This window comes from Mesoplodon densirostris, chromosome 3, assembly GCF_025265405.1.
Source record: "Mesoplodon densirostris isolate mMesDen1 chromosome 3, mMesDen1 primary haplotype, whole genome shotgun sequence".
NCBI classification, from domain to species: domain Eukaryota; kingdom Metazoa; phylum Chordata; class Mammalia; order Artiodactyla; family Ziphiidae; genus Mesoplodon; species Mesoplodon densirostris.
This window is the reverse complement of record NC_082663.1, coordinates 152,277,287-152,300,138: the sequence shown is the minus strand read 5'-3', so window position 1 is coordinate 152,300,138 and position 22,852 is coordinate 152,277,287. Positions and strand designations below refer to the sequence as shown.

At 53.1% G+C, this 22,852-nt stretch overlaps 1 protein-coding gene across 1 annotated transcript in view; it reads left to right on the top strand.

Moving 5' to 3' along the window:
- GNG7 (G protein subunit gamma 7) overlaps positions 1-22,852 on the top strand; it is a 158,224-nt gene that overhangs the window by 43,377 nt on the left and 91,995 nt on the right. Inside the window, exon 2 of the mRNA XM_060094717.1 lies at positions 5,634-5,691. The gene's annotated coding sequence lies outside the window, so the exon portion shown is untranslated. The remainder of the gene's footprint in view (positions 1-5,633; positions 5,692-22,852) is intronic.

The following is a 22,852-nucleotide window of genomic DNA, read 5'->3' as shown; positions in this document are numbered from 1 at the left end:
AAAGCCCTCGCACAGAAACGAAGACCCAACACAGCCACAAATAAATAGATAAATAAATTTAAAAAGAACATAAAAAAAAAAAGACAGATGCACCCCAGTGTTCACAGCAGTACTATTTACAATAGCCAAGACATGGAAGCAGCCTAAATATCCGTGAACAGAGGAATTGAAAAAGAGGATGTGGTACATATACACAATGGAATATTACTCAGTCATAAAAAACAATGAAATAATGCAACATGTAACAACATGGATGAACCTAGAGATTATCATACTAAGTGAAATAAGCCAGACAGAGAAAGACAAATATCATGTGATATCACTTATATGTGGAATCTAAAAAAAAAGGATGCAGATGAACTTATTTCTAAAACTTATGGTTACCAAAGAGGAAAGGTGGGTGGGGGAAAGGATAAATTAGGAGGTTGGGATTCACATATACACACTACTTACTATGTATAAAATAAACAACCAAAAAGGACCTACTGTATAGCATAGGGAACTCAATATTTTGTAATAACCTATAAAGGGAAAGAATCTGAAAAAGAATATATATATGTCTGTGTGTATGTATTACTGAATCACAGTATGTATGTACTATGCTGTGTACCTGAAACTAACATGATATTGTAAATCAAGTATACTTCAATTAAAGCAAAAAGAATTACAAAAAAATGCAGGTCACAGTCTCATGGAACTTGATGACAGGAGTGGGCCTCGCCTAACACCACCCAGCTGTGTGGGGCTGGCCCGCTCACCCCAGATCCATAGGGCTCTCCAGTCTATGCCCTTGGCACTGACTGGGTTGTGCAGAATCCCCAGAACTAGCGAGCACCTGTTGTGGGCCGGCGGTAACAGCAGTGTGAGCTGCCGTGGTGAGCAGAGCACACGCTCTTCCCGCGGTCTGGGATCTCGCCTCGCTCAGGGGAGACTCAGCTTTGAACCATGTGATGCTGATGGGCACTAGGTGTCTTCAGGGGGGATGACAGTGTCCCGGGATTAGTGTGATGATGCCACAACCCTGTGAATCTCCTAAAAGACACTGAACTGGACACTTCATTTATTTATAAATGTATTTATTTATTTATTTTTGGCTGCATTGGGTCTCCGTTGCTATGCACAGGCTTTCTCTAGTTGCAGCGAGCGGGGGCTACCCTTCGTTGCAGTGCGTGGGCTTCTCATTGCGGTGGCTTCTCTTGTTGCAGAGCACGGGCTCTAGGTGCACAGGCTTCAGTAGTTGTGGCACGTGGGCTCAGTAGTTGTGGCTCGCAGGCTCTAGAGTGCAGGCTCAGTAGCTGTGGTGCACGGGCTTAGTTGCTCCGCGGCATGTGGGATCTTCCCGGACCAGGGCTCGAACCCGTGTCCCCTGCATTGGCAGGTGGATTCTTAACCACTGCGCCATCAGGGAAGCCCGAACTGGATGCTTCAAAAGGGTGAATTTTATAGTAGGTGAATTGTCTCAATTTTTAAAAAAAGGAAAAGAAAAGGAAAGAGTGTGGATGAGGTGGGGCTCACAGGTCATAAGAAGTGCTGCCCAGGGGCTTCCCTGGTGGTCCAGGGGTTAGGACTCTGCGCTTCCACTACTGGGGGCGCAGGTTCGATCCATGGTTGGGGAACTAAGATTTTGCAAGCCGGGCGGCACAGCCAAAAAATAAAAAGAAAAAAAGTCTTGCCCATGACAAGAGTGGGTGAATGTCCTATCCATGCAGGCCCCTGATCACCACCCTTGTAAGTTCTGTCTGCTTCCCTCCAGTGATTTATTTCTCCCTCACAGCGCTGGGCACCTTGCACCTGGCGTTTTTGTTGTCTGTGTCTGAGATTTACTGACCCTGCCTTGTCGGCAGTTCTGAGGGCAGGGTGTGCAGGGGGTCGGCAGGCCCAGCTTCATGCAACCCTGTCTGCACCCCAGGGCTCTGCTGTCACCGTCCTGAAATTTGTAATAGTTTTTGAACAGGGGGTCCCACATTCTCATTTTGCCGCCATCTCTGCGGATTCTATAGCAGGTCCTCCTGATGACCTCGATCCACTGCTGGCCCCTCACGGGGGGCTCGGGGTTCACCCTGATGGGAAAGTGAAAGCCTAGCATCTTGGTCAATGAAGATCACAGGGACAGCCTGGCGCCAGCTGGTGTGCCTCGCAGCCTGCTGTCTGTGAGCCCCGGGTACGTGTTCCTGTGGACACGAGTTTCGTCCTCGCCCTTGTCTGCTCCGGTCTAAGCCAGTCTGGACTGAGCACAGCCGGGGTGGAGGCTCTGTGGTGGTCACCTCACTGCCCAAGTCCAGCTCCAAGGACTAGAGGACAGCCAGCAGCGGACATTAGAGGGCTGGGGCCTGGGGGGATTTGCAGATGGTAGATGTGAGGGCAGAGAGGGAGAGACACCATCTCAACAATGATTCATAAGCTGCCCATGTTCATAGCAGTGTGATTCACAGTAGCCCGAAGTGGAAACAGCCCGAATGTCCATCAGTGGACGATGGATACACCCACTGTGCCCCTCCACACAGGGGAGCATCACTCAGCGGTGAAAAGGGGTGAAGCCCTGACACTCGCTACCACGTGGATGGACCCCGAGAACACGATGCTCAGTGAGAGAAGCCAGACACAGGACCCACAGGGTGTGATTCCATTGATGGGAAACATCCAGGACAGGCAGATCCACAGACACAGAGAGTAGGTTCCTGGTTGTCAGGGGCTGGGGAGGGGGAGGGGGGTGACTGCTCATGGGGACGGGGTCTCCTCTTGGGGTGATGAGAATGTTCAAAGATTGATTGCGGTGATGGTCACACAACTTTGTGAATGTACAGAAAGACCACTGAATTTTCCACTTTATGCAAATTGTGTGGCCTGAGAATTATATCTCAATAAGACTGAAAAAAAAGGTGCCTGGTTTATCAGTCACCGTCTCCAGGTTTGGCTAATGTCCCCTAGTTGCGTAAGGAGCCGCCACTGGGGGGCTGGGTGAAGGGTACCCGGGACCCCTCTGTACTAGTTTCCAACTTGTTGTGAGTCTTTCATTGATTCAAAAAACAAAAAGTTGAAGGATCGGAGGCATAGACGGTCCCTGCAACGTTGAGGCGAGTCTTGGCCTCCAGGTCTGTGGGCATGTTGCTCTGGCCCTCGCATCTCTCATCCCTGCGGTCCACTGCTGCCTGGCTCTCCGCGCTCTCCAGGGCACCCCTCTGGCCTCAGTGGCCAGAGCAGTTCAATCCTAGGCGGCGGGCCCGGTAGAGCAGATCCTGCTTCTGGAGGAGATTCTAGCTGCTCCTGGAGCCCAGAGGGCGTTCCTGAGGCCACAGCGCCACCTGCCGGTGACGGTGGGGATGTCGGTTCTCCATCCTGGCCTTTGATTGGCAACAAATTAGCCTCAATTCAGAGAAAGGGAACCAGCATTTAAATTTTAATTTTTTAATCATTTTTGAAAATTTAAAAATTTTATTTATTTTTGGCTGTGTTGGGTCTTCGTTGCTGCACGCGGGCTTTCTCTAGTTGCAGCAAGCAGGGGCTACTCTTCATCGCGGTGTGCGGGCTTCTCATTGCAGTGGCATCTCTTGTTGTGGAGCATGGGCTCTAGGCATGCAGGCTTCAGTAGTTGTGGCATGTAGGCTCAGTAGTTGTGGCTCACAGGCTCTAGAGCGCAGGCTCAGTACTTGTGGTACATGGGCTTAGCTGCTCTGCGGCATGTGGGATCTTCCCGGACCAGGGATCAAACCTGTCCCTTGCATTGGCAGGCAGATTCTTATCCACTGTGCCACCAGGGAAGCCCCCCCTTTTTAAAAATCATTTTTAACTTTAAATTTTCATATTGGGGTATAGTTGATTTACAATGTTATGTTAGTTTCAGGTGTACAGCAAAGTGGTTCAGTTATACATATACATGTATCTATTCTTTTTCAGATTCTTTTCCCGTGTAGGTTATTACAGAGTATTGAGTAGAGTTCCTTGTGCTATACAGTAGGTCCTTGTTGGTTATCTATTTTATATGTAGTAGTGTGCGTATGTTAATCCCAACCTCCTAATTTATCCCTCCTCCCCACCTTTCCCCTTTGGTAAACAAACCAAAAGTTTGTTTTTGAAATCTGAGTCTCTTTCTGTTTTGTAAATAAGTTCATTTGTGCCATATTTTAGATTCCACATATAAGTGACATCATATGGTATTTTTCTCTTTCTGACTTACTTCACTTAGTATAATAATCTCTAGGTCCATACATGTTGCTGCAGATGGCATTATTTTGTTCGTTTTTATGGCTGAGTAGTATTCCATTGTATATATGTACCACATCTTCTTTATCCATTTATCTGTCAGTGGACATGTAGGTTGTTTCCATGTCTTGGCTAATGTAAATAGTGCTATGAATGTTTGGGTGCACGTATCTTTTCAAATTAGAGTTTTCTTCGGATAAATGCCCAGGAGTGGGATTCCTGGATCATATGACAACGCTATTTTTAATTGTTTGAGGAACCTCCACACTGTTCTCCATAGTGGTTGTACCAATTTACATTCCCACCAACAGTGCAAGAGGATTCCCTAAATTTTTATATATTTTTTAAAATTTATTTATTTATTTTTTGGCCATGCCGTGAAGAATGTGGGATCTTAGTTCCCCGACCAGGGATCGAACCCATGCCCCCTGCATTGGGAGTGTGGAGCCCTAACCACTGGACTGCCAGGGAATTCTCTCCCTAAATTTTTTTTTTTTTTTTTTTTTTGCGGTACGCGGGCCTCTCACTGTTGTGGCCTCTCCCGTTGCGGAGCACAGGCTCTGGACGCGCAGGCTCAGCGGCCATGGCTCACCGGCCTAGCCGCTCCGCGGCATGTGGGATCCTCCCGGACCGGGGCACAAACCTGCATCCCCTGCATCGGCAGGCAGACTCTCAACCACTGCGCCACCAGGGAAGCCCCTCTTTCCCTAAATCTTTTAACCGAGTTTTTAAAAAATAAACATTTTAGAATAATTTTAGAATTTTAGAGGTGTTTCAATGAGAGTTCCTGTCTACCCATCACCTAATTTCTCCCAGTGGTCACGTCATTCATAAGCAGTGTGTTTGTGACAACCAAGTGGTGGACGTGGGTACATTTCTGCGACCTCAATCTACTCTGTATTCAGGTTTCACTAGTTTTCCCTAATGTCTTTTTCCTGCCCCAAGACCCCCTCCAGGATCCCACATTGCATTTAGTTGATCACATGCTTCAGGCAAACCCCCGATGAGCTGGGCACTCTGGGGCACCCTCGGTCAGGGGGTTGGCTCAGCCCCCTCCCCTTCCTCCCAGGGGACCTTGGGGGTCAAATGATACAGGTGAACATCTTTTATAAACTATCAAAGGTCATGTGAACATCCAACCCTTCCATCCAATTCAGTTTTGGAGCATGTGAAAACTTCATCAGGGATAACATTGTAAATCACTAACAAATTTTTCTGGCAAATTGCCTTTGTTACATTTACCCTCTCTGCATTTTGAAGCATCCTATCTGTGCCGTCCTCAACGTCTGGCAGAGTAACCAGAAGGCCAGGCTCCCAGAGCAATTTTTATGTCTATTCACAAGCGCACGAGTCTTCCACGCGGACACTGCTAACACCCACCGAGCATTTCAGGGCCAGTCATGCTCAGCTAACGTGGTACGTTTTTCTTCCAGGGAGCGGACATTGGGTTCCTGAACCTCGGTGCTGAAGACAGCGAGGCCTCCAGCACAGGTCAGTGTCCTGAGGTTTTTCTTTTCTCCACGTTCAGTGTCTGCGCAGGCCTTTGATTGGCGGTTCGGAGCCAGGATGAGTTAAGAGGTTGGGGTTTGCTGTCCAGGCGGTGTCCTCGCCGTGTACGCCTGCATCTTCCCAGCTCTGCTCGTTTCTGAGGGCTCGTCTTATCCACCAAGAGGGCACGGAAGCCACAGGGAATGTCTTCTGCCCTTGGCTCCAGGAGCAGGGGGACAGAGCAGGGAGACTGGCAGGGTGGGTCCTAGCGCACCCAGGATGGGCGCAGAGTGGCGCAGGCCCGTCAGTGCCACCTGCTTCCCAGCTCTTAGCTTCCTCCTCAAAAGGCTTAATTGGGGTCTACTGTGGGTCTACGGTGCTTCACTCCATTTCCTATTTGCGTGGAGGGTGACCCGTCGATGGCCAGAGCAGAGCTAAGTCGTGGGGTGCGACAGATATCTGAACCCCATCACCCAACGCAGTGGGACAGCAGGTCGGGAAATGTGGCGAAGGCCTCAGGAAGATTAAGTCAGGAGCAAAATAAAGCTCAGTCCTGGTCTCTTAACTCTTGCTCGCTTGTTTGTTTATGGTCTTATTCGCAAGAGGACTTTGAGTAGCTTTTGTGATGTTTGAAGAGGAAATAGCATGAGAATGAATGAGGTTGCCCCATGGCCTACCTGGTTCATTGACTGTAATTGTCAGGCCTGTTTCCCTGCCAGGCAGTGACCACACTCCGTGCTCCTCTGATTCTGTCACAAATGTCTTTGCTACTTCCGTGGAGTTTCCTCTTTCAGGCCGTCTTTGGAATAAACTTCCGGTTTCTAACAAAAATACAGATGGATCTTTGATTCAGGTTGTGTTCAATTTAGCAAGAAATTTGAGGGAGATCTGACATCTTTATAACGTATATTCTCATTCAGTGTGTGTGTGTGTGTGTGTGTTTGTATAAAAGAAAACATGTTAGACAGGAAGGCAGACACTAAATGATTCCATTCAGGTGAAATTTCCAGAAAAGGCAAATGTGTAGGGACAGAAAGGTGAGTCGGGGTTGCTGGGGCTGGGGCGGGAATGGGGAAGAACTGTGCTTGGGCACCAGGCGTCTTACAGGGCGAAGCGGAGGGTCCAGAACTGCGTGGGGTAGGGGTAGGGGTAGGGGTGGTCTCGTGACTTGGTGAACTGACTAAAGAATCTCTGAGTTGTGTCCTTCAAACCGGCCACTTTTATGCTGTGTAAAGTGAACCTCAGTAAAGTTAAAACATATATATTTTAGCTCAGCTCGGGAGGGAGGCTGTCCCTGCAGACAAAGACCAGAAGCTGAGATTGGAACCCTGGAGTCCGTCTGGCCGGATTATGCTCCGCCAAGGCCCCAAACAGATTCACAGCGTTAACTCTGTCTCACAAAGTCGCCAAGCAGGAAGGGAGTTTGGAGAACGGCCCGGAGCCGGGCGAGGTCGCGCAGGGAGTATGTGTCTGCGCAGCGTGCGGGACGAGCTAGCCCCGCTCAACCCTTCTCTGTAGTGTTAACATCTGACCAACTTCCTGTAAAAAGAAAGTGAATTTAGACGAGGACAGAGGAGAGGTAAGTCACCCCAAACCCCCCACCCATCGAGGACTACTGCTGACACCTCAGTGAGTGTCCTCCTGAATCTCTCTGTGAATTACTTCTCCCACACGCACGGGGTTTTGGAGAAGTAGGATTTTCTGTTTGATGTACACATTCCCTTGATGGGCATCTTCCCTCATCCATAAACCTAGATTTCCATCTTCTTTCCTGAAGCCGGGTGTTATAGATGAACTATAATTTATTTCATTTAAAAATTTATTTATTGAAGTGTAGTTGATTTACAGTGTTGTGTTAATTTCTGCTGTACAGCAAAGTGATTCAGTTATACATATACATACATTCTCTTTTCATATTCTTTTCCATTATGGCTTATCACAAGATATTCCCTGTGCTATACAGTAGGACATTGTCATTTGAATTATAATTTATTTCTTTTAAAATAATTTTATAATTGATTTAACTGGTCTTATTAGTGGGCTTTTTTGAGGGTGTTCATTTTCTTTTTCTGTTTTCCTTTTTTTCTCTCTCTCTTTTTAAATTTTGCTACGTTCTGGGATAGAAGTCCTCGTGCAGACTTCCTACATCCTTGGTTGTCCTTTGGGGTAAATTCCTGGAAGTAGGTTTGCCTTGTCTGTGAATTTAAGTCTGAGTGTTCTCATTTACATTTTTTTTTTTTTTTTTTTTTTTTTTTTGGTGGTATGTGGGCCTCTCACTGCTGTGGCCTCTCCCGTTGCGGAGCGCAGGCTCAGCGGCCATGGCTCACGGGCCCAGCCGCTCCGCGGCATGTGGGATCTTCCCGGACCGGGGCACGAACCCGTGTCCCCTGCATCGGCAGGCAGACTCTAAACCACTGCGCCACCAGGGAAGCCCCCTACAGTTTTAAAAAATCATATTTTATACATTTCCTATGCAACTTGAAATTCACTCTCTTTTTAAAAAATAAATAATTAATTAATTAATTTTTGGCTGCATTGGGTCCTGGTTGCTATGCATGGGCTTTCTTTAGTTGCTGTGAGAGGGGGCTACTCTTCGTTGTGGTGCGTGGGCTTCTCATTGCGGTGGCTTCTCTTGTTGTGGAGCACAGGCTCTAGGCGCGCGGGCTTCAGTAGTTGTGGCTCGCAGGCTCAGTAGTTGTGGCACACGGGCCTAGCTGCTCCACAGCATGTGGGATCTTCCTGGGCCAGGGCTTGAACCCGTGTCCCCTGCATTGGCAGGCGGATTCTTAACCACTACGCCACCAGGGAAGCCCTCATTTACATTTTGACCTTCAGCCACAAAGACCTCCAGAAACGCACCATTTCCCATCCCAGGGTGCGTCTCCCTATCCTCCCAAGTTCAGTTTTACGTCCTTGCCAACCTGACAAGCCCAGGGGATTTCAGCTCTTGCGTCCAGGCTTCCTTTTCGTGAGCGCAGCCGTTTCTCTAAGGCAAATGGCCCAGCTGCGTCCTTTCTGTTGGGGTTTCTCTCCCAGCAGTTTTTTTTTTTTTTTTTTTGCCCCGCCACACGGCATGTGGGATCTCAGTTCCCTGACCAGGGACTGAACCCTTGCCCCCTGCATTGGAAGTGCAGAGTCTTAACCACTGGACCGCCAGGGAAGTCCCAGTGATGCGTTTAAATTCTATTTCTCTGTGTGTACGCCGTCCACTGCGAATGTTTTTCTGAGTGTGTCTTTGCACTTTGCTCACAGTGGGTTTTGTCATCGGGCATCTGAAATGTCTCGCGCACACCCACGTTCTCCTTTGTGTTTTGTGTGGCCTTCCTCCAAATGTCAAGATTATAAAAAGACAATTCACCTGCATTTTGTTCGGATCGCGTATTTTACCCTTTAATCCTTGTACCATTTGAAATTCAGCTGTGCTAGTGGGTCTCACGCAGGCATGATTCCAACCCCCTGCTCCCCACTCAGGGGACACTGGGCCATGTCAGGGGACATCTATGGTTGTCATGACTGGGGGGCTCTTGGCATCAAGGGGGTGGGGGCAGGGATGCTGGTCCACACCCTGGAGTACCCAGGACGCCCCCCACAGAGGAGGACCAGCCTCCCTTTCAACAGTGCCCAGTGACAGACCGCTGGGGGAGACAGAATTGTACCCTGAGCTGGTACCCACCACTGGCCTTGCAGCGGTTTTCTGTTCCAAGGAAGCCTACTCTCCTGTATGTGCTCCTGGAAGGGGGGAATTGGGGCTTTTCCTGATTGCTTTTTAGTCTCATAGTCACTATGAGCACATCCTGTTTGCCAGCCAGGCCTTGTGCTCTGCATCTGCAGGCGTCCTCACATCCAGTTCCCCACAGCACCGGGGGTGGGCAGGGGGGTCTCCTATTGCTTGACCGCCGCCTTTCCAGGAAAGCCAGGGTGTCACCAAGCAACCCACCCATCCTGGTGACAGCAAGCTGATCTGCTGCACTCAATTTCTGCAGACACCAGGGCTAAAAGAGGACCCGGAGTTTGGGGTCTGGGGCTGGAGACATTCCCTAGAGTGCTGTAGTTCCCACTGGCGGCCACTAGGGGGCAGTGAAAGTCCACGGGGTCTCTGGCGGGGCCGGCCTTGAGCCAGGCAGGGATGTTGATGGAGGGGGTGCAAGGGGGCGCCCAGCTGTCTTCAGTCAACCCCTTGGCCCTCTTGGAGACCCGTGACCACCCGTCCACGTTCTCCGAGACATTCTGGTTCAGCCCCCAGGGTCCCATGGTCACCCTGTTCTGGGCACACACACCACACACCCCCGCCCTCGCTTGCAGACCTCTGTGGGTCCGTTGGGTGTAAGAGGGAGGCACAAAACACGGGCTCTGTGACCTTGGCGGGCTCACGGCACCTGTACCCCCGAACCCGCCCTGGCCCCAGCACCCTCCAGTGGCCGGAGCAGAGCCTGGACCAGGGAACGAAGGCCAAAGGGTGAGGGTGGGCAACCCCGCCGTGACGCCTGGGTCTTGCTTCTGTGACTCTCTCCCCTGTCGCCTGGAGCCGGGCCGGCGGCTCTGGCCCCCGGGGGCTGCCCCAGGCAGCCACGCTCAAAGCCTCCTCATTTGGAATCTGCCCAGTGTCCCCCTGCGGCACCCTCGGGCGTGCGTCACGTGTGTCACCTCCCAGTACAGGCACCTGGGCAGTGGCTGCCCGGCCTGGCCAGGCACTGGCTGACCCTCCCAAAGATTTCCTCCATCCCCTCAGCAAGGATTTCCCAGTGTCTGCCCAGGCCAGGCTCTGGGCGACGGCAGTGAGCAGGGCGGGCAAAATCCCCAGCTCTCACAGGACTGATGTGTCAGTTAGAATCATGGACCAGTTTGGGGTCTCTCCCTCTCAGGAGTGCTGACCTCAGGGCCTGGACGCTGTGGGGTGTGGAGCAGCCTCCCTGAGCCCCCGGTTGTGACAACCACAGATGTCCCCAGGCATCACCCAGTGTCCCATGGGGGCAGGGTCGCCCGGGTGAGACCCCTGCCTCACTGGTCCCTCTCTCACTCTGTCTTTAGATGTGTTTAGGGCCCCACTGGGTGGATTTTCCTGTTGGTTTGGAAGTTCTGAGTGGCCGGGACCACAGCCAGTTGGTTCCTGCCTCATGGAAGGGCTTAGCAAGTGTCCCTACAGCGTGGCAGCTGTGCCAGGGCTCTGGTGTGGGCCTTCGTGGTGCTGGCTTTCCTTATGGAGGTGCCGTTGTTCTTTGAGAGAGAGCTGGGCTTTCCAGTATGGTAGCCGTGAGCCCCAGGCGGCCACTGAGCACCTGAAAGGGGGCCAAGGTGGAAATGAGAAGATTTTGCACGGACTGGGGTGATTCTTGGTTGAGAACGATTTCTCAGGCACTTCTCTAGCCCTCCCGCTCATGGTGAGAATGCCGCACTCCGTGACCTCCCAACAGCAGGGTGTTTCTCTGAGAGCCCCTGTTCTCCCGGGAGTTTGCGAACATTTCTGCTGAAAGCGCCTATTAGAGCCCTTTATCTTGAGAGAGTGGCCCTGGTGTGGGGAGCAAACTCCAACCCAGCGCGCAAGCCAGAGCGTGTTTCTTTCTCCTGGTTGGTTACCCACTTCTGATCTGTCCCGGGTGTGTTGAAATGTACATTATTATCAGTTCTCTCCACGGACAAGCTGTTCTCCTGAAAGAACTGCCAAGATAGACAGTTAAAAACCTTAAAACGTTCTGCTCGTGGAAGGTCACGGCTTCTGCTGTCCCTGCCTTCCTGATAGAGAGCATATACGATACATATGTAATTATGGGGTCCCGCGCAGAAACCGGCCAAGGGGGCCCCCGCTGCGGCCCGCAGGGCCTGGAGCCCTCGCCCTGCAGGCTGCAGCTCTGATTCTGGAGAGCAGGCCACGTGGTGCTTCCCATGGCAGTGGGGGCAGTTCAGACATGAGTTTGACCCCCTACAGCAGGGTCTCACCCTGGTGATCCTGCCCCCAGGGGACACCTGGCCTTGTCTGGGGACGTCTGTGGTTGTCATGACTGGGGAGTTCCTGGCATGAGTGGGTGGGGGCCAAGGAGGCTGTTCCATACCCCACAGTGTCCAGGATGGCCCCCCAGAGGATGTCCCGGCCCCATGTCAGCAGCACCCAGCGGGTGGGAGGAGAGACCCCTTCTCCACAAGATTCTTGCTCCCAGGATCAATCGAGCTCACTCTCTTTATGCTCTACTGTGAGTTTTCACCGTGGTTCCCACCCAGGCCCCACTCTTCCGGACCCTGCGGGCTAATCCCCTTATGAACTAGTTAGTGCTACCACCTGGTTCTACCAGTCTGAACATCGAGGCCCAGAGAGGCTCATGTCTGATACAGCAGAGCCGGGCTTCCTCCCGTGGGGCAGCGAGAACTGGCTCAGCCCAGGCGGCAACCAAGGCACAGAGACCCCTGTATCCCCAGTCACGGGCGCGTTGCTAGTCAGCCTCCCTCAGGGCAGGGATGATACACACATGCGGTCATAGGTAGAGTCACAGATTCAAGGCCTCGTTTGACTCCAAACACGCACAGGGTGACAGTCACATATGATAAGAAGGGGGGGGGCAGGGGAGGAGAGGGAGCTGCGGGAGGCTGAAGAGTGGCCCATTTGGGGTGGGCAGAAGGAGCTCCCCACACCCCAGGGCCAGTTCTCCACCCTGCAACGCACTGGCCTGACTCCATCTGAGCCGGTGGGCACCGAGGACGTGCCTCTTCCTCCTTATTCCCTCCCCTACTGCTTCATTCATTGAGTCGGCCGACACCTGCATGCCAGGCCTCGCCAGGCTAAAACACGTGTGTCTGTGTGCAGAAGGTCCCAGTACAGTGTACACAGTGGGTGTGTATGACATAGGACTGAGGCATGGCCTGGGGAGGGCCTGGGAGTTGGGGCGGGGGGCGGGCGGGGGGCTGAGGGTGGGTTGGGGACCTGAGCAGGTGCCGCAAAATGCAGGGTCACAGGGAACTGGGGTGTTGGGAGCTTGTTTCTAATTGCCATTGGTGTCCCCCCAAATTCAGATGTTAAAACCTACCCCCCAGTGTGATGACAGTTGGAGATGGAGCCTTTGGTGGGTGTGATCTTGTGACTTATCATAAATACATATTTTGGACTTCAGCCATGGGTCCTGGCTCCCAGCTCCCAAAGCCCTTGGAATTTCCCGAGCTGTAGGAGCATCCCCTGCGTGTGACTAAATGTGACAGTGATTGTAAAACCCCAGGCAGTCTGCTCTGCCATCCCATGAGGAGTGTACTAGCTAGCTATTGCCGTGTAACAAGCCACCACAGGCTCAGCACCTTACACCTCCCCTGTCTATTGGGGCAGAACTGCAGGCACAGTGTGGCTGGGGCCTCTGCTCAAGGTCTAACTCGGCCTGGCCAGAGCTGAGTTCATACCTGAGGCTCGACTGGGGAAGGATCCACTTCCAAGTTCTCGCAGGCTGTCGGCAGGATTTGGTTCCTTTCAGTCGTCAGGCCCAAGTGCCCATTGCCTTTCTAACAGCATGCTGGGGACGACTCTTAGCTCTTGGAGGCCGCCGGGTCCTGGCCCAGCCTCATGGTCTCCTCTGTGGGCCCCCTGTTCCCTCAGTCTCTCACTGCAGGGAGGGCCCTACCCTTGGACTAGGTCAGGCCCACCCACGTGATTTGTCCTTTTGATCAACTCAAAGTCAACTGACTCTGGGCTTTAAGTACACCCTCCAAATCCCTTCTTCTGTACGAAATCACCTAATATGGGAAATGGTATCACGTTCACAGCCCTGCCCACACTTGGGGGTTGGTCCACAGGGGGCAGGGGTTTGGGGACTTAGAATCCTTATGGCCACAAAGGGGGAGAAGGGGGCATGGTCATTCCAGACCCAGCCATGCTGAGCCTCCACCAGGACCGTGCAGGGGGGTCTCTTTACCCTCGCCTTCCTTGCTGGAGGCACCGCGCGTGGGTCAGGGTTGGGGTAGAAAGGCGGTGCTTGGAGAAAGCGTGCTTTGTCCTCGTCACAGCTAAACAAACCCGTGGCTTCACCTGGTTCTTTATTTTTATTTATTTATTTTTGCCGCGCTGTGGGGCATGTGGAATCTTAGTTCCCCGACCAGGGATTGAACCCGTGCCCCCTGCAGTGGAAACTGAGTCTCAACCACTGGACTGCCAGGGAAGTCCCCTCACCTGGTTTTTTTAAAAAAAACTTTAATTTGAAATAATTCCAGATTCATAGGAAGTTGCAAAACCCCTACAGAGCGATCTCATGCACCCTTCCCCCAGCTCCCCTCAGTGGAGGCATCTCGTGTAACTGTTGCACAAAAATAGGAAGTTGGCGTAGGGACTGCGTGTGTGCAGAGTTCTGGGCCCTCTGTCACGTGCACAGATTCGGCTCTGTTTAATTTGTGGGTGTGTAGGACTGTCACATGTCTGCAGAGTGGAGAGAGCTCTTCCTGCTGTGTTTGGGGGGGCTGGGAAAAAGATACGAACATCTAACCTTGGGCGGCGCAGTGCCCCACTCTCGTCGTGCAGGGCCGTGCCTCTCTTTTCCCACAATTCTGGGCATCTTGTCTGCCGCCTTATTAGGCAGCCAGCCCTTCCAGTGGGTTTATTCTCTTGGGGGAGTGGTCTGCAATTCTGTGGAGGCTCCCAGCACCAGAAGGCTCAGGTTCAAATCCAGGTGCACCCCTCACTCACACGGGCACCCCAGGCGACTCACTTGCCCTTTCTGAGCACAGGGGGCGGGCCCGCTGTCACCACCGCAGTCCTGGCATCCACAGGAGGGCCACCAGAGGGAGGAGTGACGGGGAGGGCCGGGAGTTATAGTGAGGTACCCCAGTTCTCTCTGGGGGGTGAGAACCGTCCCTCATCCTCCCCTAGCCATTCTGCCCAGGCTCCGAGGACTGCTGAGACATCCCGTTGTTGGAATCAAGGCTTCCTCAACTTCCCCAGAGTTCTCTGCTGTCTTCTCTGCGCCCTGAATGGTAGGCGCTCCCCAGGGGGTGGGGGCTTGTTGTGTGCTTCTTCCTCATGGGAGCCCATACAGTGGCAGCACCCCATGTCTGCACACCTCCCGCGGGAGGGGGTATTCCAAGATGGCACCAAAGATCCCCGCCCCCCTGGTGTCCACACACTGTCCTATCCCTGCTCCTCAGTGTGGGCAGAACCTGGAATGGATGGGATGCCACTCTGTGGTTAGGCTGACGTGATATGGCCCAAGGGACTTTATAACAAAGACCCCTGATCAGTGGACTTTTGAGTTCTTTCATCACAAGGATTGTCTGGGTGGGCCTGACCTAATCAGACGAGCCCTTACAAGAGACCAGAAGAAGCCTTTCTAGAGGGGTCAGATCCACAGAGACAGGAAGTAGATGGTGGGGGCCAGGGGCTGGGGGAGGGGTGGGGAGTCAGTGTTTCAGGGGGACAGAGCTTCAGTTTGAGAAGATGAGAAAGTTCTGGAGATGATGATGGGGATGGTTGCCCAACAGTGTGAATGTACTTAATGCCACTGAGCTGTGTGTTTAAAAATGGTTAGGATGGTTGTATGCTTTTTACCACAAGAAAGAGAGAGAGAGAGAGAGAGAGAGAGAGAGACCAGAGCAACAGCAGACACTCTCCTACTGGCTTTGAAAAAAGCAAACAGCCACATCGTGAGCTGCCCGTGGAGGAGGCCATGGGAGCTGAGAGCAGCCGCCTCCCAACAGCCAGCAGGAAAATGGGGCCTCAGTCCTACAACTGCAGGGAAGTGGACTCTGCCAACCAGTCAGATGAGCTTGGAAGGGGACCCTAAGTTCCTAGATGAGAGCTCAGCCCGGCCAATCCCTTGATTTCAGGTTTTTGAGAACCCGAGTTGAGGGCCCAGTTAAGCCACACCCCCGTTTCCTGACACAGAAACCAGGAGATGACAAAGGGTGTTGTCTTAGACCCTAAGTTGGTGGTGATTTGTCATGCAACAGTAGCTGATCGATACACCTACCCTGTTGCCTTCTCATGCTCATTCTGAAACTCACCTCAGCTCTGCCAATTAAAGATAATCATCTCCATGTCATAGAAGAGAAACTAGGAGCAGAGAGAGGCTGAGTAAGTGGCCCAGGGCCACGCGATAACTGTTCTGTGACATTCAGATTAGCTGCATGTGTCACCCAGGCTGGGATTGTAAGCTCCTTCAGGTCAGGGATCTCGCCCAACTGCGGGCTGGATGTTTAGCGAGTGTAAGAAAGAAAGAATGAGGCTCGGGAGGAATCCTCACCTGACCTCCTGAGCAGAGAGGTGAGCCTGTGACCAGGACCGGCGGCATGGTGGGGCCAGCGGAGAATGTACTCATCGTGCACCAGAAGGAGTGATGACCGCACTCTGGCTCCCTGGCTGAGTCAGCAGCTGGGGCCAAGGTCTGAGCTCGTGAGCCTCCTGGAATGGGACGCGCCATCCCTGGGTTCTTGACTAACATACCGGCCGATTCACAGCTCTGCCCGGACGAGAGGCGAGCTCGGAGCCAGGGCCCTCTGACTGCAGGACTCGCAAAGCCAGGCAGCCCAGAGCCACAGAGAGCCAGGCTGCCAGCTGTGGGTGTCCTTGGCTCGAGCCGGGGCTGCGGAGTGAGGACAGGCATGCAGAGTAGGTGGGAGGAGAGGCAGCCGCACACGCACGTGCCCCTGGCGAACCAGCAACCAGGTCTCCTGCGTCCCAGGGCCGAGGGGCAGGGCCCAGGACACTGTGAACACTGAGGCCAGGTTGTTCTCGGTGCGGGGTTGTCCTGGGCTCTGTGGGGTGTGGAGCAGCATCCCTGGCCCCCACCCACTCGATACCAGGAGCCCCCCAGTCGTGACAACCACAGATGTCCCCAGACATTACCCAACGTCCCCTGGGGGGTAGAATCACCCCAGTTGAAACCCTGGTTGAGTGAGTTGATGGTGACAGCACTGCCTGAGGTGCTCCCTCTGGGGCTTCAGGGAGGCCTTCCTGGAGGAAGTGACGTCTGAGTTGAGCATGCCAATGCCCTGGAGCCAATTGGGGTGGGAGGGACCCTCCAGGTGGCGGGAGCAGTGTGTACCTAGGAGTAGAGGCTGGTTCCAGGATGGTGGGCAGGGGTGCAAGGTGAGGCAGAGGGAGCGAGGAGGCCCTGGGCAGAGACCGTCTTATCCTCAGGGCAGGAAGGAGCCATAGAGGGTTCCAGCCCCACCCATGGCAACAATCAGTTGACCTTGTTTTCCAGATTAGGAAACTGAGGCACAGAGAAGGTGAGGGTGCCCCAGTCGCCCCCAGCAGTTGTGGCAGAGGCCCAGGGGGTTTCAGGGCCGTTTCTACAATGCTTGGGGGTGGGGCCGGACACTGGAGCCAGGCCCAAGAAGCAGCATGTCCCTCGGCACCTCCCAGCTCTGAGACCCCTGGTCAGGCAGGCATCTGCTCCCACCCTCAGTTTCCCTTTGGTAAAATTGGGGTGATAGCTGCCCCGGCCACCCTGGGCTGCTGCCGGAGGAGATGAGGTCATCAGCTCTGCAGTCCGTGTCCCTGGGTGGCACAGTGAAGGCTCTAGGCGGATGGGAAGCGTGTCCTGTCACCCCACTGTCACTGGAGTTCTCCCACCCGAGCCCCACGCCCTTCCCCTTTCTGGGCTCTGCCTTCCTTCTTCCTGAAGGTTTCAGGGGTCTTCCAGCTTCTCTGGTATCCATGGAAACCAGAGTGAGGGACCCCCAGGCCCTTCAGCAGGTTGCTGGAGAGCCCTGGACCCCTGCTCCCCGCCCCAGGGCCCCTCCCCTTGACTGAGGGGGAGAAAGAAGTTGGGGAACCATGGGGACAGAACATGCCCCCTGGCCCAGAACCCATGCCCCTGGGAGGTGACCAGCAGGGGTCCACCCTCTGTGGGTCCCGGCCCCACAGCCACCAAGAAGGACAACAGCCAGGGCAGTGCTTCCATGTCCTGAGCTGACCTTGTTTTCCTGATCTCAGGGCAGGAACAGCTTGGCCAGCAGAGTGGACACGTCTAAGCTCAGTAAACAGCCAGGGAGCCGGGGGTGGGAGCTGAGGTGCCGGGTCCCCATGCCTGCCCACCTGCCCTCCCCTCCGTCCTTGGGAATTATCAGGAAAGCTCAGTGGAGCAGGTCCCTGAACCCTTCCCTTAGGACTCTAATGTGCTCAGCCACCTCCTGGAGGGTGGGGTGGGGTGGGGTGGTGGATATGCCACCTGGTGACAGTCACCTGTGTTGTGAGGCCACCAGGGTTGCCCTGTTTATGCATGGGCTGTGTTGCTGCACACACGCACACCCAGGACAGACACAGGCTCTTGTGAACACTTGGAGCATCTTCGTGTGTGTGTGTGTGTGTGTGTGTGTGTGTGTGTGTGTGTGTGCTGAAATACAAATGGCATTAAATTCACCATTTTTAAGTGCATAGTTAAGTGGCATTAAATACATTCACATTGTCATGGAACCATCCCCACCATCCATCTCCAGAACTTTCTTTTTTTTTTTTTTTTTTTTTTTTTTTTTTTTGCTGTACGCGGGCCTCTCACTGCTGTGGCCTCTCCCGTTGCGGAGCACAGGCTCCAGACACACAGGCTCCGCGGCCATGGCTCGCGGGCCCAGCCGCTCCGCGGCATGTGGGATCTTCCGGGATCGGGGCACAAACCCGCGTCCCCTGCATCGGCAGGCGGACTCTCAACCACTGCGCCACCAGGGAAGCCCCAGAACTTTCTTATCTTCCCGAATAGAAACTGTCCCCATGAAATGCTGACTCCCCAGCCCCTCCCCCAGCCCCTGGCCCCCACCATCTACTTCCTGTCTCCGTGGATGTGACTCCTCTAGGGACCCCATGAGTGGAATCAGACAGTACTTGTCCTTCTGTGTTTGGCTTCTCTCACTGAGCATCATGGCCTTGGGGTCCATCCACAGTATAGCAAGTGTCAGAATCTCCTTCCTTTTCGAGCCTGAATCATTTTCCATTGTGTGGATGGACCACATGTGTCTATCCATCATCCGTCCATGGATACTTGGGTTCTTTCTACCTTTTGGCTGTTGGGAGTCATGCTGCTGTGAACACAGGGGTACAGTTATCTGTTTGAGACCCCGCTTTCAATTCTTTGGAGTATGAAACATTTTTTTTGTTCTGGTTTGACACCTTAGCCTCAGCCTGTGGGTCACCTGTCCGCCCCCCAGGACAGGGGGAGCCCAGTCCGAGCTGCAGAATCAGGGAGCTGGGCCAATACATGGCTTTTCCCTCTCCTGCCCTCACTCGGGCCCAGACACCCCTAGGAAGAAAAACTGAGTTTCTGAGTAAATAAATATGCCACGGTACAAGAATTCAAAAGGTGCCAATTGTGTCCTGTGAAAATGGTGTCTCCCCTCCCACCTGTGCTCCCAGCTCTCAGCCTCCCTTCCTGTAAACAAGTGACTTACTGGTTTCCGGGTCTTTCCCCAGACATGCTCTGCATGCCAGGCACCCTTTGTGGCCGTTAACTTTTGCAGGGCAAAGCTGTGTGTTCCTCAAAAGCTTCCACTGACAGGAGTGGTTCAGAGGGACTGGGGGCAGAGGGAGCTGCTAGGTTGGCAGGCCTGTGGGGCGTGTCAGCTCTGGATGAGCTCCCCTGCCAGGCGCTATGGAGCCACAGGGGCCCCACCCATCCCTTGCCTGGCCCCCCACCTGTACACAGTGGATTTTTTGTTTTGGCCATGCTGTGCGGCATGTGGGATCTTAGTTCCCCAACCAGGGATCAAACCCGCACCCCCTGCAGTGGAAGCAGGGAGTCTTAACCACTGGACCTCCAGGGAAGTCCCACAGTGGATATTTAATAATAATAACCTACCCCCATGTTATGGACTGAATGTTTATGTCCCCCACATTCACATGCTGAAGCCTTAACCCCCAGTGGGATGGTGTTTGGAGGTGAGGCCCTTGGGGGTTGGTTGGGTTCTGGTGAGGTCATGGGGGTGGGGCCTTTAGGATGAGATTAGTGTCCTTATAAGGGGATGGAGAGAGCTCTGGTCTCTTATAAGGGGATGGAGAGAGCTCTGGCCATGTGAAGTCACAGCAGGAAGGCGGCTGTCTGCAGGCCAGGAAGTAGGCCCTCACCAGGAACCAGCCATGCCAGCACCCTGATCATGGGCTTCCAGCCTCTGGGACAATGAGGAATTATGTCTGTGGTTTAAGCCCCCCAGTCTGCAGGGTTCTGTGATAACAGCCTGAATGGACTAATATATCCAGTCAAAAATAAAATTTTAGGGCTTCCGTGGTGGCGCAGAGGTTGAGAGTCTGCCTGCCGATGCAGGGGACGTGGGTTCGTGCCCCGGTCTGGGAAGATCCCACATGCTGCGGAGCGGCTGGGCCCGTGAGCCATGGCCGCTGAGCCTGTGCATCCGGAGCCTGTGCTCCGCAACGGGAGAGGCCACAACGGTGAGGGCCCGCGTACCGCAAAAAAATTTAAAAATAAATAAATTAATTAAATAAAATAAAATTTTAAGTAGAAGCAGTCCCCCCCAAGGCACTGTGAACGCTTTTGAGGACAAGAGTGGGTGAAGGAGACCCTCTGCTAACCAGAGGGGTGTTTGGAGGACGGGCTGCGGTGACCTGGCTCCTCCATAGGCTGTCAGAATGTGGGGAAGGGAAACCGCAGAGGGGTGACAGCGTCCTGAGACCACCGTAGCAGATGACCCCAGCTTAGAAGTGTGGGAGCACAGTCTTGGAGGCCAGACGTCCGAGGTCAAGATGTCACAGAGGCTCGGGGGAGGGTCCTTCCTGCCTCTTCCAGCCTCTGGGGCTCCAGACAGTTCTGGGCTTATGGACACATCAGCCCAGTCTCTGCCCCCGTTGTCATGTGACCTTCCCTCTGTCTCTGAGTGTCTCTCCTCTTCTTATAAGGACACCAGCATTGGGTTAGGGCCCATCCTATTCCAGCGTGACCTCATCTTACTTCAACTAATTACATCTGCGAAGACCCTATTTCCAAATAAGGTCACCAAAGTAGTCTGCTCAAGCTGCCACAACCAAATACCACAGGCCGGGGCCTTGAACAACAGACACTTATTCTCTCGCTGTGCTGGAGGCTGGACATCCCAGATCACGGTGTCGGCAGGGCTGGTCCCCTCTGAGGCCTCTTTCCTTGGTGTGAGGACGGCTGCCTTCTGCCCATGTCCTCACATGGTCTCCCCTCTGTGCGTGTCTGTGTCCTAAACTGTCTTCTTATAAGGACCCCAGTCCCATTGGCTCAGGGCCCACCCTCAGGGCCTCATTTTACCTTAATCTCCTCTTTAAACACCCCATCTCCAAATACAATCACAGTCTGAGGTCCTGGGGGTCAGGGCTTTCACAGAGGAATTTGGGGGACCAGAATTCAGTTCATATCGGTCACCATCTGAGGTTTTGGGTGGTCATGAATTTTGGGGGCACACTGCTCAACCCACCGTGTGGGAGTGGGTGGAACTCAGTTAGGGACTGTGGCGGGGGTGGGGGAGCCTGCAGCAGATAAAAGCCCAGTGGACCGAGCTCGCTGTTGGCCAGAGCGAGTCATTTAGCCAAAATGTAACCTCTACCCAGAGCGCGATGCCAGGAGGGGAGCCTTTGCGCCTTTGTAAACGAGAGTGGAAACGAGGGCTGGAGGAGGTCACCCAAGGTCACAGCACAGCCTTGACTGGACAGCATCTCCACCCCTCAGGTCCGTTCCGTGCACACTACCAGCTCTCCAGCTGGGGGTAACGATGCTGTGGGGACACCCAAGGGTCCCCCAGTGAGGCTGGCACCGTGCCCTAGAATCCCACCAGTAGCTGGGACATTTCCTTGAAATCTCTTTTGCCTGTAATTGCTTAAACATGTTGGATTCTTGCCCGAGATCTTTCCAGTTTGCTTTGAGGGAAAACCACTTTGACTTTTTCCCTTCTTTATAACGTGCTGATCTTGCAGCACGAGCGCCCCCTGGGGGTTCCATGGGCCCTGCCCTGGGGTGCAGTCGGGGGACGGGGTGAGGGCTGTTACTATGTCTGAGGGGTGATTGCAAGGTGGGGCAGTGATCGGGACACCTCGTGTGTAGGGACATGGAACAGGACAGTGTCCTGTAGCAAAGCACAGGGCTGTGGGCTCTTTTTCCTTTCTTGAGATATAGTTCACACAGCACACAATTCATCCTTTAAAGTGTTCAATTCAGTGCATTTTAGTACCTAGTTGTGCAACAGCCACCACTAGCTAGTTCTAGAACATTCCATCACCCCAAAAGAAGCCCCGTCCCCATCAGCAGTCGCTCCCCCTACCCCCCTCCCTGGCCCCTGACAACCAGGAACCCACTCACTGTGTCTGTGGATCTGCCTGTTCTGGACGTTTCCCATCAATGGAATCACACCCTGTGTGTCCTTCTGTGTCTGGCTTCTCTCACTGAGCATCGTGTTCTCAGGGTCCGTCCACGTGGTAGTGAGTGTCGGGGCTTCCCCCCTTTTCGTGGCTGTGTAATGGTCCACGGTGGTGTTTGCTTTTGAAAGATGTTATGCGATGGACATTTCGATGGTATTGGTATTCTGATGTCTGTTGGGACCCCACACCCTGTAGGTTTTGGCCTGATTTTATTTTTTATTTAAAAAAATTTTTTGGCCGCTCGCGGCATACAGAATCTTAGTTCCCCGACCAGGGATCGAACCCTCGCCCCCTGCGGTGGAAGTGCGTAGTCTTAACCACTGGACCACCAAGAAAGTCCCTGGCCTGATTTTAAACAAGCACTTGCTACAAACTTGCTATAATGGAGATCAACAGTAGCAGACTTTTTGGTAAAGGGCCAGACCTTAAATATTTTCTTTGGCAGGTCAGGCTGTCTCTGCTGAAACTGCTCAACTCTTGTATCTTGAAAGCCACCAGAGACAATACCTGAGGGAAGGGGCGTGGCTGTGTGCCACTAAAACTTTATTTACAAAAAATGTGCAGAGGGCCGGATGTGGCCCTCGGGCCAGAGCTCACCAACCACTCTTTAGGACAGGTTCTCCAGCTTTTTGGTCTTGAAGGCTCCAAAGAGCTTTTTTAAAATTTGGGTTATATTTATCAAAAGTTACCGGATTCAAAATTAAAACTGGGAAAAGTCTTAAGTATTTATTAATTCATTTACAAATAACAAGAATAAGCCCTAAATGGCATTTTTAAATGGAAAGTAACTTTTTTTTCCCCCAAAACAAACAAAGAATTAGTGAGAAGATGGCCAGGAAAACCCAGAGGCTTTCACTGCCCAGAGGTGACTGAGGACACGTGAGT